This window comes from Puma concolor, chromosome B3, assembly GCF_028749965.1.
Source record: "Puma concolor isolate L17-30 chromosome B3, mPumCon1.1.hap2, whole genome shotgun sequence".
NCBI classification, from domain to species: Eukaryota; Metazoa; Chordata; class Mammalia; order Carnivora; family Felidae; genus Puma; species Puma concolor.
The window spans coordinates 139,828,446-139,844,956 of NC_141672.1; the positions used below are offsets into that span (position 1 = coordinate 139,828,446).

Sequence of the window (16,511 nt, forward strand, 5' to 3'; positions counted from 1 at the left end):
AGACATTTAAAGCAGAGTTAATACCTATCCTTCTCAAGCTGTTCCAAAAAAATAGAAATGGAAGGAAAGCTTCCAGACTCATTCTATGAAGCCAGCATTACCTTGATTCCCAAACCAGACTGAGACCCCACAAAAAAAGAGATTTATAGCCTACTATCCCTGATGAACATGGATGCAAAAATTCTCAACCAGATACTAGCAAATTGAATTCAACAGCATATAAAAAGAATTATCCACCATGATTAAGTGAGATTCATTCCTGGGCTGCAGAGCTGCCTCAGTATTCACAAATCAATCAGTGTGATTCATCACATTAATAAAAGAAAGGATAAAAATCATCTGATCCTGTCAGTAGCTTCAGAAAAAGCATTTGACAAAATACAGCATCCTTTCTTAATAAAAACCCTCAGGAAAGTCAGGATAGAAGGAACATACCTAAACATCATAAAAGCCATATATGAAAAGCCCACAGCTAATACCATCCTCAATGGGGAAAAACTGAAAGCTTTCCCCCTGAGATCAGGAACATGACAAGGATGTCCCCTCTCACCACTGTTGTTTAACATAGTGTTGGAAGTCCTAGCAGCAGCAATCAGACCACAAAATGAAATAAAAGGCATCAAAATTGGCAAAGAAGAAGTCAAGCTTTCACTTTTGGCAGACAACATGATACTCTATGTGGAAAACCGGAAAGACTCCACCAAAAAGGCTACTAGAACTGATACATGAATTCAGCAAAGCCGTAGGGCACAAAATCAATGCACAAAAATTGGTTGCATTTCTATACACCAACAATTAATCAACAGAAAGAGAAATCAAGAAATTGATCCCATTTACAATTGCGCCAAGAACCATAAAATACCTAGGAATAAACCTAACCAAAGATGTAAAAGATCTGTATGCTGAAAACTATAGAAAACTTATGAAGGAAATTGAAGAAGATACAAAGAAATGGAAAAATATCCCATGCTCATGGATTGGAAGAATAGATATTGTTAAAATGTCAATACTACCCAAAGCAATCTACACATTCAATGCAGTCCCAATCAAAATTGCACTGGCATTTTTCTCAAAGCTAGAACAAACAACCCTGAAATTTGTATAGAACCACAAAAGACCCCAAATAGCCAAAGTAATACTGAAAATGAAAATGGAAGTGGGAGGCATCACAATCCCAGACTTTAGCCTCTACTACAGAGCTGTAATCATCAAGACAGTATGGTATTGGCACAAAAACAGACACATAGACCAATGGAATAGAATCAAGAACCCACAATTGGACCCCAAAACGCATGGCCAATTAATCTTTAACAAAGCAAGAAAGAGTATCCAATGGAAAAAAGACAGTCTCGGGGCACCTGGGTGGCTCAGTCGGTTGAGCGTCCGACTTCAGCTCAGGTCATGATCTCACGGTTCACGAGTTCGAGCCCCGCGTCAGGCTCTGTGCTGATGGCTCAGAGCCTGGAGCCTGCTTCAGATTCTGTGCCTCCCTCTCTCTCTGCTCCTCCCCCACACATATTCTGTTTCTCTCTCTCTCAAAAATAAATAAAAACATTAAAAAAAGTTTTAAAAAAAAAAGACAGTCTCTTTAGCAAATTGTACTGGGAGAACTGGACAGCAACATGCAGAAGAATGAAACTGGGCCACTTTCTTACACCATACACAAAAATAAACTCAAAATGGATGAAAGACCTAAATGTGAGACAGAAAACCATCAAAACCCTAGAGGAGAAAGCAGGCAACAACTTTTTGACCTCAGCCCCAGCAATTTCTTGCTCGACACATCCCCAAAGTCAAGGGAATTAAAAGCAAAAATGAACTATTGGGACCTCATCAACATAAAAAGTTTCTGCACTGCAAAGGAAACAATCAACAAAACTGAAAGGCAATCGACAGAATGGGAAAAGATATTTGCAAATGACATATCAGATAAAGGGTTAGTATCCAAAATCTATAAAGAACTTAACCAAACTCAAGAACCAAAAAACAAATAATCCAGTGAAGAAATGGGCAGAAGACATGAATAGACATTTTTCCAAAGAAGACATCCAAATGGCTAATAGACACATGAAAAGATGCTCAACTTTGCTCATCATCAGGAAAATACAAATCAAAACCACAATGAGATACCACCTCACACTGATCAGAGTGGCTAAAATTAACAACTCAGGAAACACAGATGCTGGTGAGGATGTGGAGGAACAGGAACCCTCTTGTACTGTTGGTGGGAATGCAAACTGGTGCAGACGCTCTGAAAAACAGTGTGGGGATTCCTCAACAAATTAAAAACAGAACTACCCTACAACAAATAATAGCACTACTAGGAATTTATTCAAGGGATATAGGAGTACTGATGCATAGGGGCACAGGTAGCCCAATGTTTATAGCAGCGCTTTCAACAATAGCCAAATTATGGGAAGATTCTAAACGTCCATCAACTGATGAATGGATAAAGAAGATGTGGTTTATATATACAATGGAATACTACTTGGCAATGAGAAAGAATGAAATCATGCCATTTGCAGCAATGTGGATGTAACTGGGAGGTATTATGCTAAGTGAAATAAGTCAGAGAAAGACAGTTATCATGTTTTCACTCATATGTAGAACGTAAGAAACTTAATAAAAGACCAAGGGAAGAGGAAAAAATAGTTACAAACAGAGAGGGAGGGAGTCAGCCCATAAGAGACTCTTAATACAGAGAGCAAACTGAGGGTTGATGGAGGGGTGGGGGAGAGGGGAACTGGGTGATGGGCATTGAGGAGGGCACTTGTTGGGATGAGCACTGGTTGTTGTATGGAAACAATGAACCACGGGAATCTACCCCCAAAACCAAGAGCATGCTTTACACACTGTATGTTAGCCAATTTGACAATAAATTGTATTTAAAAAAAGAAATTAGATAGGATTATATTCATTTTTGAGAAATGTTAAATAAAAACCATATGCACCTATAAATAAATAAATAAATAAATAAATAAATAAATAAATAAATAAATAACGGAGAAAGGTATTTCATGCAATAAAAGTCAATCATGTTGGGAAAAAAAATTAAAGAAGAGTTCATATCTATTGTTCTCAAATATTCCAAAAAATAGAAGGAAAGCTTCCAAATCCATTCTATGAGGCCAGAAAAACCTACCAAATCCAGATAAAGACACTAGAAAAAAAAAAGACACCACAAAAAAAGAGAACTACAGGCCAATACCTTTGATGAAAATAGATGCAGAAATCACCAACAAAAAGTTAGCAAGCCACATCCAACGATATATTTTAAAAAATCATTTACCATGATAGAGCAAGTGGAATTTATTCCCAGGATGCAAGGGTGGTTCAATATTTGCAAATCAATCAATGTGATACATCAACAAGAGAAAGGATAAAAACTATATGCTCATTTTCATAGACACTGAAACTGTATTTTACAAAGTCCAACATCCATTCATTATAAAAGACCTCAGCAGGGGCACATTGCTGGCTCAGTCACTAGAGCATGCAACTCTTGACTGCAAGGTTCTGAGTTGAAACCCCATGTTGGGTGCAAAAATTACTTAAAAATAAAATCTTAAAGGGAAGGAGCCAAGATGGCAGAACAACATGGAAGGTTTTTTGTTTGTTTGTTTTTCGGGGTTTTTTTTTTTGCTTCTCACGTCCATGAAATACAGCCATATCAACACTAAACTATCCTGCACACCTAGAAAACTGATTTGAGGATTAACACAAAAATCTACACAACCTGAACCACCGAACTACAGAACTCAGCTAAACATCAGTGGACTAAATGCTCCAGGGTAACAGAATGGATAAGAAAACAAGATCCATCTATATGCTGTTTACAAGAGACCCACTTTAGACCTAAAGACACCTTCAGATTGAAAGTAAGGGGATGGAGAACCATCTATCATGCTAATGGTCGACAAAAGAAAGCCAGAGTAGCCATACTTATATCAGACAATCTAGACTTTAAAATATAGACTGTATCAAGAGATGCAAAAGGGCATTATGTCATAATCAAGGGATCTATCCACCAAGAAGACCTAACAATTGTAAACATTTATGTGCCAAATGTACAGGCACCCAAATATATAAATCAATGAATCACAAACATAAAGAAACTCATCAATACTAATACCATAATAGTAGGGGACTTCAACACCCCACTTACAACAATAGACAGATCATCTAAACAGAAAATCAACAAGGAAACAATGGCATTTAATGGCACACCGGACTGGATGGACTTAACTGATATATTCAGAACATTACATCCTACAGCAGCAGAATACACATTCTTCTCCAGTACACATGGAAGATTCTCCAGAATAGACCACATACTGGGACACAAATCAGCCCTCAACAAGTACAAAAAGACTGAGATCATACCGTGCATATTTTCAGACTACAATGTTATGAAACTCAAAATCAACCACAAGAAAAAATTTGGAAAGATAACAAATACTTGGAGACTGAAGAACATCCTACTAAAGAATGAATGGGGGGCGCCTGGGTGGCGCAGTCGGTTAAGCGTCCGACTTCAGCCAGGTCACGATCTCACAGTCCGTGAGTTCGAGCCCCGCGTCGGGCTCTGGGCTGATGGCTCAGAGCCTGGAGCCTGTTTCCGATTCTGTGTCTCCCTCTCTCTCTGCCCCTCGCCCGTTCATGCTCTGTCTCTCTCTGTCCCAAAAATAAATAAACGTTGAAAAAAAAAAAAAAATTTAAAAAAAAAAAAAAAAAAAAAAAAAGAATGAATGGGCCAACCAAGCAGTTAAAGAGGAAATTAAAAAGTACATGGAAGCCAATGAAAATAACACCACAGCCCAAAACCTCTGGGATGCAGCAAAGGCAGTCATAAAAGGAAAGTATATAGCAATCCAGGCCTTGCTAAAGAAGGAAGAAAGGTCTCAGATACACAACCTAACTTTATGCCTTAAAGAGCTGGAAAAAGAACAGCAAATAAAACCCAAGATCAGCAGAAGACAGGAAATAATAAAGATTAGAGCAGAAATCAATGCTGTCGAAACCAAAAAAAAAAGTAGAACAGATCAATGAAACGAGAGGCTGGTTCTTTGAAAGAATTAACAAAATTGATCAACCACTGGCCAGTTTGATCAAAAAGAAAAAGGAAGGGACCCAAATAAATAAAATCAATAATGAAAGAGGAGAGATCACAACCAACACAACAGAAATAAAAATAATAATAAGAGAATATTATGAACAATTATATGCCAATAAAATGGGTAATCTGGAAGAAATGGACAAATTCCTAGAAACACATACACTACCAAAACTGAAACAGGAAGCAATAGAAAATTTGAACAGACCCATAACCAGTAAGGAAATTGAATTAGTAATCAAAACTCTCCCAAAAAACAAGAGTCCAGGGCCAGATGGCTTTCCAGGGGAATTCTACCAAACATTTAAGGAGGAGTTAATACCTATTCTCTTGAATCTTGAAGTTGTTCCAAAAAATAGAAATGGAAGGAAAACTTCCAAACTCTTTCTATGAAGCCAGCATTACCTTGATTCCAAAACCAGAGACCCCACTAAAAAGGAGAACTATAGACCAATTTCTCTGATGAACATGGATGCAAAATCCTCAACAAGATATTAGCCAACCAGATCCAACTATACATTAAAAAAGTTATTCACCACAACCAAGTGGGATTTATACCTGGGATGCAGGGCTGGTTCAATATCCACAAAACAATCATTGTAATTCATCGCATCAATAAAAGAAAGGACAAGAACCACATGATCCTCTCAATAGATGCAGAGAAAGCATTTGACAAAGCATCCTTTGTTGATAAAAACCCTCAAGAAAGTAGGGATAGAAGGATCATACCTTGAGATCATAAAAGTCATATATGAAAGACCCACTGCTTATATCATCCTCAATGGGGAAAAACTGAGAGCTTTCCTCCTAAGGACAGGAACAAGACAGGGATGTCCACTCTTGCCACTGTTATTCAACATAGTATTGGAAGTCTTAGCCTCAGCAATCAGACAACACAAAGAAATAAAGGCATCCAAATCAGCCAGGAGGAGGTCAAACTTTCACTCTCCGCAGATGACATGATACTCTATATGGAAAACCCAAAGGATTCCACCAAGAAACTGCTATAACTGATTCATGAATTCAGCAAAGTTGCAGGATATAAAATCAATGCACAGAAATCGGTTGCATTCCTATACACCAACAACGAAACAACAGAAAGAGAAACCAAGGAATTGATCCCATTTACAATTGCACCAAAACCCATAAAATACCTAGGAATAAATCTAACCAATGAGGTGAAAAATCTATACACTGAAACTATAGAAAGCTTATGAAATAAATTGAAGAAGACACAAAAAAATGGAAAAATGGAAAAAATGGAAAAATATTCCATGCTCCTGGATAGGAAGAACAAATATTGTTAAAATGTCAATACTACCCAAAGCAATCTACATATTCAATGCAATCCCTATCAAAATAACACCAGAATTCTTCACAGAGCTAGAACAAATAATCCTAAAATGTGTATGGAACCAGAAAAGAAACCAAAGCAATCTTGAAAAAGAAAACCAAAGTAGGAGGCATCACAATCCCAGACCTCAAGCTGTATTACAAAGCTGTAATCATCAAGACAGTATGGTACTGACACAAGAACAGACACTCAGATCAAAGGAACAGAATAGAGAACCCAGAAATGGACCCACAAACGTATGGCCAACTAATCTTTGACAAAGCAGGAAAGAATATCCAATCGAATAAAGACAGTCTCTTCAGCAAGTGGTGCTGGGAAAACTTGCTGGGACAACGACATGCAGAAGAATGAACCTGGACCACTTTCTTACACCATACACAAAAATAAACTCAAAATGGATGAAAGACCTCAATGTTGGGGCGCCTTGGTGGCGCAGTCGGTTAAGCGTCCGACTTCAGCCAGGTCACGATCTCGCGGTCCGTGAGTTCGAGCCCCGCGTCGGGCTCTGGGCTGATGGCTCAGAGCCTGGAGCCTGTTTCCGATTCTGTGTCTCCCTCTCTCTCTGCCCCTCCCCCGTTCATGCTCTGTCTCTCTCTGTCTCAAAAATAAATAAACGTTGAAAAAAAAAAAAATTAAAAAAAAAAAAAAAAAAAGACCTCAATGTAAGACAAGAAGCCATCAAAATCCTCGAGGAGAAAGCAGACAAAAACCTCCTTGATCTTGGCTGCAGCAACTTCTTACTCAACATGTCTCTGGAGGCAAGGGAAACAAAAGCAAAGATGAACTATTGGGACCTCATCAAGATAAAAAACTTCTTCACAGCGAAGGAACAATCAGCAAAACTAAAAGGCAACCGATAGAATGGGAGAAGATATTTGCAAACGACATATCAGATAAAGGGTTAGTATTCAAAATCTATAAAGAACTTATCAAACTCAACACCCAAGAAACAAATAACCTAGTGAATAAATGGGCAAAAGACATGAATAGACACTTCTCCAAAGAAGACATCCAGGTGGCCAACCGACGCATGAAAAAATGCTCAACTTCATTCATCATCAGGGAAATGCAAATCAAAACCACAACGAGGTACCACCTTACACCTGTCAGAATGGCTAACATTAACAACTCAGGCAACAACAGATGTTGGCGAGGATGCGGAGAAAGAGGATCCCTTTTGCATTGTTGGTGGGAACGCAAGCTGGTGCAGCCACTCTGGAAAACAATATGGAGGTTCCTCAAAAAGCTAAAAATAGAACTACCCTATGATCCAACAATTGCACTACAAGGTATTTATCCAAGGGATACAGGTATGCTGTTTCAAAGGGGTACAGGCGCCCCAATGTTTATAGCAGCAGTATCAACAATAGCCAAAGTATGGAAAGAGTCCAAATGTCCATCGATGGATAAATGGATAAAGAAGAAGTGGTGTGTGTATATATATGTGTGTGTGTGTGTGTGTGTGTGTGTGTGTGTGTGTGTGTATGTGTGTGTGTACACATACACACACACACACACAACGGAGTATTACTCGGCAATCAAAAAGAATGAAATTTTGCCATTTGCAACTACATGGATGGAACTGGAGGGTATTATGCTAAGTGAAATTACTCAGTCAGAGAAAGACAAAAATCATGACTTCACTCATATGAGGACTTTAAGAGACAAAACAGATGAACATAAGGGAAGGGAAAGAAAAATAATATAAAAACAGGGATGGGGACAAAACAGAAGAGACTCATAAACATGGAGAACAAACTGAGGGTTACTGGAAGGTTTGTGGGAGGGGGGATCAGCTAAATGGGCAAGGGGCACTAAGGAATCTACTCCTGAAATCATTGTGGCCCTATATGCTAACTAAATTGGATGTAAATTAAAAAAAAAATTAAGTAAAATCTTTTTAAAAAAGCCATTAGCAAAGTAGGTTTAGAAGGAACAGACTTCAACATCATAAAGGCCATGTATGAAAAACCCACAGCTAATATCATACTTGGGAAAAACTGAGAGCTTTTCCTTAAAGCCAGGTACAAGACAAAGATGTCCACTCTCAACACTTTTATTCAACATATTACTGGAAGTCCTGGCCACAGCAATCAGACAACAAAAAGGAATAAAAGGCATCCAAATTGGTAAGCAAGAATGAATTCAGTAAAGTCCCAGGATACAAAATCAATGTGTAAGAATCTGTTGCATTTTGGGGCACCTGGGTGGCTCAGTTAAGCGTCTGACTTTGGCTCAGGTCATGATCTCATGGTTTGTGGGTTCAGGCCCCATGTCAAGCTCTGTGCTGACAGCCCAGAGCCTGGAGCCTGCTTTGGATTCTGTGTCTCCCTCTTTCTCTGCCGCTCCCCCACTCATGCTCTGTCTCTCTCTCTCTCTGTCTTTCAAAAATAAATATAGATGTTAAAGAAATTCTTTTAATCTATTTTGTTTCTTCACAGTAATAATGAAACAGCAATAAGACAAATTAAGAAAATAATTCCATTTACAATTGTAAAATATTGATGAAAAACTGAAGATGACACAAATAGAAAGATATTCCATGTTCATAGATTGGAAGAAAAAAGATTATTAAAATGTCCATACCACCCAAAGCAATCTACAGATTTAATGCAATCCCTATCACAATACCAACAGCATTTTTCACAGAACTAGAACAAACAATCCCACAATTTGTATGGAACCACAAAAGACCCTGAACAGCCAAAGCAATCTTGAAAAAGAAAAACAAAGTTGGAGATATCATGATTCCAAATTTCAAGTGATACTAGAAAGCTGTAGTAATCAAAACAGTATGGTACTGGCACAAAAACAGACACATAAATCAATGGGACAGAATAGAAAGCCCAAGAAAACGCCCACAATTTTATGGTAAATTAATCTTTGCCAAAGGAGGCAAGAGTATGCAATGGGAAAAAGACAGTTTTTCAACAAACGGTGTTGGGAAAACTGGGCAGCCACATGCAAAAGAATGAAACTGGACCATTTTCTTCCACCATACACAAAAATAAACTCAAACTGGATTAAGGACCTGACAGTAAAACCTGAAACCATAAAAACCCTTGAAGAGAGCACAGGCAGTAATTTCTCTCTCATTGGCTGTAGCGATATTTTTCTAGATATGTCTCCTAAGGCAAGGGAAACAACGGTAAAAATAAACTACTGGGACTACATGAAAATGAAAAGCTTCTGCACAAAGAAGGAAACAATCAACAAAACTAAAAGGCAACCCATGAAATGGGAGAAGATATTTGCAAATGACATATCTGATAAAGGGTTAGTATTCAAAATATACAAAGAACTCCTAGAACTCAACACCAAAACACAAATACCAATCCAATTAAAAAATGGACAGACAAGGGGTGCCTGGGTGGCTCAGTTGGGTGAGCATCAAACTTCGGCTCAGGTCATGATCTTGTGGTTCACGAGTTCGAGCCCCGCGTCAGGCTCTGTGCTGACAGCTCAGAGCCTGGGGCCTGCTTCAGATTCTGTGTCTCGCTCTCTCTCTGCCCCTCCCCCACTTGCACTCACTCTCAAAAATAAATAAACATTAAAAAACAGTTTTTTTAAATGGATAGACAACATGAATAGACATTTTCCCCAAGAAGACATACAGATGGCCAACAGACACGTGAAGAGGTGCTCAAAAAAATAAAAATAGAAATAAAAAGATGCTCAACATCACTAATCGTCTGGGAAATACAAATCAAAACTCAATGAGATATCACTTCACACCTGTCACACTTCACACCTGCCTGCTATAAGAAAACAGCAGGCGTTGGTGAGGATGTGGAGAAAAAGGACCCCTCTTGTGCTGTTGGCGGGAATGCAAACTGGTGCAGCCACTCTGGAAAACAGTATGGAAGTTTCTCAGAATGTTAAAAATACAAGTACCCTACGATCCAGTAATTGCACTACTGGGTATTTACCCATACAAATCACTAATTGAAAGGATACATACACCCCTATGTTTATGGCAGCATTATTTACAACAGCCAAATTATGAAAGCAGCCCACGCGTCTATCGATGGATGAAGGTATGAAAAGATGTGGTGTCAGGGCTCCTGGCCGGCTCAGTCGGTAGAGCATGCAAGTCTTGATGTCAGAGTGGTGAGTTCAAGTCCCACATGGGGTGTAGAGCTTACTTTAAAAACAAAGTATATATATAATATATTACACACACACACACACACACACACACACACACACACACACACACACACACACTGGAATATTATTCAGCCATAAAAAGAGTGAAATCTTGCCATTTGCAACAGCATGAATGAGACTAGAGGGTATAGATTATGCGAAGGGAAATAAGCCAGTCAGAAAAAGACAAATACCATATGATTTCACTCATAGGTGGAATTTAAGAAACAAATGAACACAGGATAAAGAGACAAACCAAAAAATAGACTTTGAACTGTGGAGAACAAACCGATGGTTACCAGGGGGGGTGGGGGTGGGGGGAGGAGGGAAGTAGGTAAAGGGGATTAACAGCACACTTGCTGTGTTGAGCCCCGAGTCATGTACAGAATTGCTGGATCACTGCACAGTATTCCAGAAACTAATAGATTGCTGTATGTTAATTAGGATGGAATTAAAATGCTTTAGGGGCGCCTGGGTCTGCTCAGGTCATGATCTCACCGGTCATGAGCTCAAGCCGCACCTCGGGCTCCGGGCGACAGTGCAGAGCCTGCTTGGGATTCTCTCTCTGCCTCTCTCTCTGCCCCTCCTCCACACGCACGCCTGCACGCTTTCTCTCTCTCAAATAAACCCCCCCCCCCAAATGTTTTAAAGCATTTATGGCAAAAATAATAATATATAAAACATAAAATGAATGCGGAAAGATAAACACCATTTGCATGTAGCTGCCCGGGGATTTTGGGGGTCCGATCTCAGAACGGAGGGGGTCACTGAGAAGCCGCAGAAATGCACAGGCCGAGGCATTTCCTTTCCCAAACTGCTGGCTGCCTACTGTAAGACTCCGAAGGCTGCACCCGACACCCAGCAGGCCACACCGTGTGGTGTCCTGCAAAGAAGGCGGGGTTAGAGCCTCGGGGATCCTGACTACCGCTCCCCACCTGACACCCACAAAGGAGAGGGTCCTGCCCGAATGCCAGGACGTGGGAGCGCACAGATTCATCTTAAGAGTCTTTTGTTGCCAAGCGGTCGCTGCCTCCCGGCAAGTCCGGGAAGCACCAGGGGCCGTCCCGCCCACTCACTGCGGCGGGCTGTCACCGGGGGGCGCCGCTGGCCTACGCCCCACACCCAGACACCCTCTGCAGGGCCAGGGGCACTTCCCAGGCCCTCCCTTCCTCCGCTCCAGGGGCAGGCTCTGTCTGGGAGGCCACAGCAGGGAGGAGGTTCATTCATTCCAGAACACTGGAGGCGCAAACCGCGGTCCGGACCTGCCAGTGAGCGGCGCTGCTGAGCCTCAGCCTGCTCTGGGGTCAGCCACAGCACCCACCACCTGGCCTTGGGGTGAGGCTCCCCCGCCCCAGGAAGAGCCCGGGCACAGGGGTGGCCGGCCAGCTACAGGCTGCCTGGGAGAGGTCTGCGGCTTAGGGGTCTGCTCTACAGGAAGCGTGGGAACTAATGCAACAGGACAAAAATCTGCGCCAGAAATCCGGGAAGAAAACTCCAGAAAAGAGCTTGCAATATAAGAAAAAAATACAGTGCACGGGCTTTGTTATTTTCTGGAAAGCAGTAACAGCAGAGCTGAGCTGAACGGAGCGCTAGAGCATCAGAAACAAGACGGAGAAGTCCCTTCACTGCCGGGGGACCCATGGCCTCATCCCTGGCGTAGCCTTGGGACCAGATACCGCTCCAGCTCGCAGCACCTCCCAGGCCCCGCTCCCCACACCTCCTGTCCTTGGATTCTGAGATTTCTTTTTCCTTCATGTTGCCCCCACATTTTCAGGGATCCCGGACCACCCAGAGGGAGGACCTAGACACTGCTCTGCCACCCCTCCCGCCCACCGCCCCCCCTCCCCCACCACCCGAGGCGGCCTCAGAGGTGTCCCATGTGGGAAAGGGGTCAGGGCTTGGCTTCCTCCCCAGACCCTGGGAGCCTCTTTTCATATGGTAATCACTTGCAGGACCCAGCTCCGAAATTTGGGCAGCTTCCCACCCAGGGTCCTTTGGGACACTGCTTCCTGCAAAATGGTCGTGGACCCTCCGGAGGGAGAAGGGGAGGGAGACTCAGGAGGGCCTCTGTGGGAGAATTGACTGGGGCAGGGCTGGCTCTAAGTGGCTCCTGGAACAGAGCCCTCCTGTCACCCCTTCCCGCCTGAGGGTCTCTGCACTTCCCACCCCACCCCCACCGGCCCCCCCAGCCTCCGAGTTGCAGCTGACGGTTGTCTGGGCAACCTGGCTCCCTCCCAGCCTGGCCTTGGTCTCTTCGGAGCAGGACTCTGGGCACCCCAGACAATGCTCTCTGCGGGAGCCGGGATGGTGAGGAGCTCAGGAGTGGGCCAAGTGGGGGGCCCCCACTCCATTTTGAGGGGGCTGTGAACAAAGACTGGGGAGGGCAACCTTGAGCAAGTTATTTAAAATATATCTCCCTTTCCCCTTTCAGAAGGGACAGACAGGATCTAACGGGCAGACTTGCTGTGAGGATTTGATGAGGAAGGTTGAATGCTTGTTCCTGGGCCTAATGCACGAGTCTCTGCACCTCCGGCCTGCGAATCAGGAGCCCTCCACTCGTGCTGGACAGTGTCCAGACCTGACCCGGAGGGCCCCTGGAGGGCTGACAGGCCTTCTCCACCAGCCTGGCTCGGACACCAGCACAGGGCTCTGCTCGGAGCGCCTTCTTGTCTCTGGGCCTCTGCCTGGTTCACAATACCCTCCTTTGGTGTGGCTGAATTGTCTCCTCCTCCAGGAAGTCTTCCCTGACAGCCAAGGAAAATCCAGCCCCTTTCCTGTGTGCCTTCCTTACACCTAGAACCCACTGGTCTGCTCTTCCATGGGCTGGACCCTCCCCGCTCTGAGACTGTTCATCTCTCCCCCCAGCTTGCCAGAACAGAAGGTTGAGCCCCGTCCTCTGCTCCTGGGAATGGGCTGAAGGTCACCTTGTCCACATCCTCATCCCAAGGCAGGAGTGCTGGGAATAAAGACAGGTGGAGAGTCCTGGGGCCTGAGCAGGTAGGGACCGCCCCTTCTCTGCCAGCAAGGCCGGGTCTAGAGGGCAGCAATTTCAGTGCCAGTGATTTCAGGGGAAGCCCTCCCTGCTGGGAGACCCCGTTTGGACTGTCCAACTGCCAGGTCCTGTGGTGGCCACTCAGCCCCTCCCCTCCAAGGCAGCTGAGCCCCAACCCCACTAGGCTTTGCAGCCAGAAGTAGGCCCAACCGCTCTGCCCCTCTCTCTAGGACCAGGGAGCCCAGGGGGCCCTCACCGGAATGAGAGCAGCTCCCGGGAAGGCAGCAGGGATGACTGGATTGCTGGGGTCCGGAAGCAGATGCAAGTTCCCACCCTGGTGCCCCCCACTCCTGTGTCCTGGGCCAACACACTGACCTCTCGGAGCTACAGTTTCCTCACCTGGAAAATGGGGATGATGGCATCTACCCCTTTGTAAGAAAAGTAATTGTTTCTTCCTGCTTGGCAGGAAGGCACTGAAAGATGAAGGCGTAGAGCTTGAGAAGTTCACATCATTCCGTCCTCTAAGGATGGAACAGCCAGGTGTGAGCACTGACTGCCATTTCAGGCCTCCCATGCTGTGGCAGATCACCTGGGTCATTGTCACTGTTTTGTCTCCTTGGGATGAGCCTCCCCCCCCTCCCACACTGGGGAGGGCTCTGACAGGGTGAGGGGCGCTCACTGGCTGGACACCCACAGACCTGTTCACGATCCTGCCCATCCTGACACCCTGGAGGGCTCTGAGGCTCCCTTCCTGTGGATGACCCCTCCACCCCCAAGGCTCACTGAGTTGGGCAATTGGCCCGGCCACAGCCAGTGTCAAACCCACACGTGTTGACCGGCAGCCCATGGTTTGCCCTTGGACCAGCGTTCAGAGTTCAGTCTTTGGATCTCCTGCATTCGAACAACCGGGGTGCATGTTAAAACGCATCTCCCCGGGCCGAACCCAGGTTTAATGAGTCAGAGTCTCAAATGCATACCTAAGCTCGAGACGCCGGGTGCCCTAACCCTCCCGTGCAGCAGAGCAGGGGAGACGGGGTGGGGGAGGGCACAGGAAAAACGAGGGTGACCGTCGGAAGGAGCTCCCATATACCGGCCCCTGGGAGCAGTGAGCACAGAGGGAGCTCTACGAGCACTCGGGCTGCTCACGAAGTTTACAAACCGTGGTGGGAGCTGCGTGGCTCGGGCGGGATGCGGGGCTTGGGCTCCACCTCACAGGGCTGCTGTGGCCGTGAAGTGGCCGAGTCGCCCGGCGTCCTGCTTCTCCTGTTGCCGTGCTGACAGCCTCGACCCCGAAGGCCTGGCCGGAACCCGGTGGGAGGCCGGCCACATCCTAGAATCACCTGGTGGCACCCAGGCCACACCTGCGGCAGAGCTCACCAAGACCCTTTAGCGCCTCCAGGTGATTCGTGCGCTGGTCCAGCTACCGCCTCCCCTCCCCCAGGCTACCATTAGCCTCTCCTCCACAGCCACTCGGTCTTAACCCGGAGGTGATACCTGTGGGGGGCTAGTATGCTAGTACTGTAATTCATACCCCCTAAAGAATATAGGAAAATCCTGGGAATTTATTTTTTTACTGTTTATTTATTTAGAGAGAGAGAGAGAGAGAGAGAGAGCGCATCCCAAGCAGGCTCCGGCTGTCAGCGCAGAGCCCGACGTGGGGCTCGAACTCACGAACCGTGAGATCATGGCCTGAGCCGAAATCAAGTGTCAGACGCTCAACCAACTGAACCACCCAGGCGCCTCCATACTGAGATGTATTTTTAAAACACTTTTAAAACACCTATAATCCCATCGCCCCCAAATCAACCATCCCTTAATATTTCACTAAGATCCCCAAGGTTCTCTGTGTATGTGGGATTTCTGTGGTTGCTTTTAGTAAAATTAAGGTCATGTTCTATATAGACAGCTGTAGCCTACCTGCCTCATTTCCCATGAACGTCAGGTGCTTAATATTCTACTTTACAGATACATCGTTTGGGGAACTTAGGTATTTCCAAATTTTTGCTTTTATGAGTAACATGCAGGGCTATTTGATAACATCCACCTTTCTTCGCATTTATTGGACATAAATGTTAATCAACCTAACTTTTTTATTAGCATCTGTAAGACCCCAGAGGGGAAGAAGCTGAGACAGCAAATTTGATACAGCTTCCGGAACTGTTTTTTGGTTTTGCACTCACACTTATGGGGGGGTGGCTAGTCCCCCCGTCTCAGGGTAAACATGATTTACAGGCTGGCCCTCCCCTCGAGAACACCCTTCTGAGTGTCTGGACCGCACACAGCCCTCTGTGCTTGTCCCCAGAGAGCCCTGGGTCCTGCATCAATCCAAACCTGCTCTCCACCCTGCCACCTTCACGGCCAGACACCTCCCACCCCCACACAGGCTACTCTCCGGGTCCGCTTTGGTAAAGTCTCCCAGGAGGCTGATGAGATGGGTCCACAAAAGGAGAGGGGTCCTCCTACTATACCCTCTGCTTCAACTACTTTCTCCGTGACCCAAGTCTTAGAGGTATTTTCTGTTGTCCTGTGTACTTTCCCCTCGGGGGTGGCTTTGAGGCTCATGGCCCAGGCTCAGACCCCCAGGAAATCCCAGCTTGCTCCAGAATCAAGGCTGGACCTGGCATCCTTTTGTGTTTAGGGTAGCTGTTATAGGTAACAAGAACCAACGGGAACACTACTTTGCCTTTCTCTTACTAGTCTGCATTTCCCGATGCATCCAGTGACACGCACACACATACCCAAGATTGGATGTATCTCCGAATTCCACTGGTAACTTTGCCTTTAGTAGCTGGGGGCCACATGCCTGCAGCTCCACTCCCAGGGTGACCACGTGGCCACCCAGGAATGCCTTCTTTTCTCTTCCCAAACCACTGCTTCTGGGAGCCAGGGCCCAGCTAGCGAAT

The 16,511-nt window shown here is 44.9% G+C and overlaps 1 long non-coding RNA gene across 1 annotated transcript in view; it reads right to left on the reverse strand.

The window, feature by feature from the left end:
* The window catches only part of LOC147580432 (uncharacterized), a 26,221-nt gene extending 9,710 nt beyond the window's left edge, over positions 1 to 16,511 (reverse strand). The window contains exon 1 of the long non-coding RNA XR_015252898.1: positions 16,347 to 16,511. This is a non-coding gene — a long non-coding RNA (uncharacterized LOC147580432). The remainder of the gene's footprint in view (positions 1 to 16,346) is intronic.